Raw genomic sequence first — 5,000 nt, 5'->3', positions numbered from 1 at the left:
TTACTTTGAAAACTAACACTTGTGTTTTTCTCTCCTCGAAGTTGTTGGAGGAACTGAGTTTTAGTGTAAGTGGTATTATAAGGGATTGTGTTTCACTGAATGGGTTAATTGGCATTTTAACATGTCGTGTGGAAGATTTCTACAAAGGAAATAAGAATGGTCCAATTAGGTTTGCAATTAGCATTAGGCTTGGTATAATTGTACCTTGGAGGCGCAAACGGAAGCGTGCTGGTCTCGCATTTGCTTAGTTATGGGTTCGATTCCCAGCAGTAATTGTCACATGCTCCAATAGTCCTTAGAACGCAAAGGGCAAAGGTGACGGGTTGAGGTGCGGATATACGCCTCCTGGCGCAGTCTCCTTACCTTCCTTCCTTCTTCTTCTTGGTGTAATTGTCACTTGTTCACTCTGGAAGGCGCTCTGTTTCCGCACCCCGGAGCCACGACCGACCGACCGACCACCCGAGGAGGTCGTCGTGAGGGCCAAGGGCTTGGTGGGGCTGAGGTGCGCGAGTGAAGGGTGAAGATGTAAGTCAACCTTCCCCGAAATGAGCTTTATGTAGGTCAGCCTTACATAAGATGAGCTACGGGGAGCTGATTTCACGGGGCGGAAGAAATTTGTATTTTGTGAGTTTTTTCAAGACCAAGAAAGACCCTATTTTGGAATATTCCAAAGAGCTCAACATTTTTCCTGCGTTCGCGTCGTAAGCGTTTATTTCAATTGCTCCAGAGTTCTTGTATCAAATAACTGGAGGAAAAAGCTCTCCGTAACGAATGAACGATAAACATTTTAAGAGACAACCTCGAGTAGCTCTTTATTGCGTTTTGCGATTTTTATGTTATTTCTAGCTGCCATAAGGCAATTTTATTGAGCCTCTGGGAAAGGGTTTATTAAGAAATTCCTTTATAGAATGAACGGTTCACATTCCTGAAAGATGATGACCTTCTTCGTGACAAGGAGGACCTTAGGAGAAGATAGGGACTCTCGGAACGGTGAGAACTTCGCAAACAAGGAAGAACCTTCGAAGATGGGAAGGAAGACATTCACTCCCGGGGGAAGAACCTTCGGGAGACAAAAGACGTCGTTCTCAGAAAGTTCCTTCCAAGAGCCTCAAATCGACCTTTCTGAGATCGTTAGGCGAAAATAGATATTTTACATAAATACCGCTAGACTATCAAAAGGATGATGTTGCACTAAGTTTGGATGAAAACAGAAAACTTAAATTAACTGTCGTGATATTGGCATTCCAGAGGCTAATCTTGACCCTTTGGGGGTGGGGGCAACCCGCAAGGCTGCGTAAAACCGTCTTGCAACAATCAGTAAAGAAAGAAAGAAAAAATAGATAGGCATCTGAGACTCCGTGACGCTCTCGACATCGATTGCATCCTCTTAAAAACGAGAGCTCCGGTTCGATACCCAATGACTACTGGCACTTCCACTTGTATATGTATATGTATATGTACATGTATATATGTATATGTATAGGTATACGTATATGTATATGTACATGTATATATGTATACGTACATATATTTACACAAATACATTTATTGTAACGGCCGTATTGGGATTATCTTCTTACCACCACAAATAATGAGAACAGAGCAGAGTCGACAGACTCCAACACTTGAATAAACTACCCTTTCACTATTATCAAAATCTACTACTATAACACCAGTTGTAAATACATTGTAACAAAACATTTCTGTATAACTAAAATAAGATATGAAAGAACACAATTCAACGTGCTCATCACTAACTACTTCTGTTCGAACCTTGGCCTCACTACGTGCCTTAGCACGGTATCTTCTATCGTTGTTCTTATATATTTGGCCATATCGTGACGGAGCAGAGAGATGAAAACACACATACTAAGCTGTCTCTAAAAAGTTGTTTAGCTATAATTCACGACAATAGCTATTTCAAACTCGAGTTTTTTTTAGAGAAACTACAGATTTAAGAAGATGGATACATATAATTCGACATAAGCTACTAAGCCTGAATGTCGTAGAAAGACTAAAATTTCTCTCCCTTGGGCATAAATCCGATAATAACCTCCCAGATGGCGACCCAAAGCGTCACTTTACAATTAGCTAATTACTCCCACAGCTGTTTTTATCTACTCTAGTCACACTTTACACGACCGCACCTTGAGGGCATGCGCATTTTTAGTGTATATCATTTTACGCGTCCTTAGTGCACTAAAGTTATATATTCCTATTGGTAATGAATATAATGCATTTTTATATATACGTAATAACGCACACACACACACACACACACACACACACACACACACACACACACACACACACACACACACACACACACACACACACACACACACACACACACATATATATATATATATATATATATATATACATATATATATACTGTATAGGTATTACAAACTCACACACATATACTTGTCCACATTATATATGTATATATTTCTCCGCATGAACCACCAAGACGTTTGATGTTCGGTGGGCCCTAAGGTCACTCTTGTGCTCATATGTCCGCTTGTGTAGGCCTCTTCCTGTTTCCCCAAAGTAGTTTAAGTCACAGCCACCCCATGGGATTCTGTAAATCATGCTGTTGTTATTGTGTTCTTTTCTACCTTTACCACTCACTATTTCATATTTACCTAACTGGGACAGAGTGGAAATATTAAGACAAGGGTTAGACAAGAAAAAACGAAAAAAAATCGAGGCAGCTTTCATAACATCCCAGCCCTGCTGTAACCATCGTGATGGTTTTATTAAGCTGTCCAAAAGGTACGGCTGGATGGTCCTACAGGAGTTGAAGGGTACGAGAGGAAGGGATGGAGTAGGTTAAGGAAGGAACGCGGAACGATGTGTGGTATAAAATTGTTGATTTCCTGACCATGTTTGTACACTCTGAAGAAGCTCTGTTAAGAGCGAAACGTCAGTAAATAAAAACTTCAACGATTATCGGTGTTTATCTCACCACCCTGCCACTCATATATATATACATATATATATGTATATATATATATATATATATATATATATATATATATATATAGATTTATATATATATATATAAGGATCCTTGTATTAAAAAAAGCAAATGGGATGTCAACCAAGTATTAGTTATTCACATTGTAACCATTTATAAGCACTTTAACTGTATCAGTTGCTTGTTTAATAAATTAAACGATTTCTTTTGGCGTCCATTCAATTCTGTCATGTCTGTATATATATATATATATATATATATATATATATATATATATATATGCATATGTACACATATGCGTGAGTTTAATACATATATATATATATATATATATATATATATATGTATATATATATATATATATATGCATATGTACACATGTGTGTTTAATACCCATATATTTATATATATATATATATATATATATATATATATATACATATACATATATATATATATATATATATGTATGGCAAAGTGGTATAGGTAAATTCCAGGAAGGAATTTACCTATACCACTCTTGCCATACATTTGTCTTTTCTCTTGTCAAATATATATATATATATTTTTATTCAACCACAACAACTTTTAATTCCATGCCATCGCAATCGAGACTGAAGAATCGCTCGATGGAGACATTTTGTTGGAAATTGAAACGTGGACGTTTCAATTTCCAACAAAATGTCTCCATCGAGCGATTCTTCAGTCTCGATTGCGATGGCATGGAATTAAAAGTTGTTGTGGTTGAATAAAAATATCAATTGATCGCTGGGAACCATATGTATGTGTGTGTTTAATACCCATATATATATATATATATATATATATCTATATATATATATATATAATATATATATATATATATATATATATATATATATATACATTATATATATACATATATATGTATGTATATATGTATACATATATATATATATGTATATATATATATATATACATATATATACACACAGATGACAGAATTGAATAGACACCAAAAGAAATTGTTTACTTTATTAAACAAGGAACTGATACAATTAAAGTGCTTACAAATGGTCACAATGTGAATAACTAATACTTGGTTGACATCCCATTTGCCTTTTTTAATACAAGGACCCTTGTAGGCATGCTAGTGATTAGTTCACGAATATCATTTTGAGGGATTTCTTGTCATGTATCCCGTAGTAATCCTAAGAGTTCGAGCTTTGAAGATGGCTTTCTGTTCTTTTTGCGAAATTGTCGGCCTAATATGCGTCAGAGATGTTCAATAGGGTTCATATCCGGCAACTGACTTGGCCATGGAAGTTTCCTGATCCCATTTTGGCTCAATAAATAGGAAGACATTTTTACTCATTCTACCACTGGAGAATATTGGAATTGAGTCCTTCCGTTGATAAAGAAACATATTTGCCTGAATTGATGTTTCCTTAACACTACACAAGCTCTGATCGACCATCACTCCAAATTGCACGCCACACCATTATTGAAATGCCCTCATGTTTCACTGTTGGCTGCAGTCTTTTGAGGTCAAACTTTTGACTATAGAGTCTCTAGACCCACACTTTTCCACTGTCAGAAAATAATGCGAATCGTGACTCATCAGAGAAAATTACACTCCTCCAAAAGGTCTCTCCACCATCTCAACAGCTCAATCCTTTCTGCGCTTGATATTGGCTGGACGAAGGAGTGGTTTCCCTCTTGCAGTTCTGCCATAGTAGCCCAGTTTGTGGAGATACCTAGCAGCTGTTCTGGGAGTGATATCAGCTTGTGCTGTTATGTCAGAGGCCTTGTAACAAGGTTCCTTTTCGACATTTCTTTTGACAAGGCGCAAGGTTCTTTCTGAGGGCCCGGAACGACCTGAACGAGGTTTAGTGCCCTTCTTGCCCTCTCTGGTGAATTATACGACCACTCTATTAACAGCAGAAAGGAGTATTGACAGATTTTCAGATATTTTGCGTTGACTAAGTCCACCTTCATGTTGACCCACAATACGACCTCGCTGAAATTCAGATAGGTC

The sequence above is a fragment of the Oratosquilla oratoria genome, chromosome 25, assembly GCF_046742065.1.
Source record: "Oratosquilla oratoria isolate Oo_2021 chromosome 25, ASM4674206v1, whole genome shotgun sequence".
Taxonomy (NCBI): Eukaryota; Metazoa; Arthropoda; class Malacostraca; order Stomatopoda; family Squillidae; genus Oratosquilla; species Oratosquilla oratoria.
Note: the sequence above shows the minus strand (reverse complement) of the source record.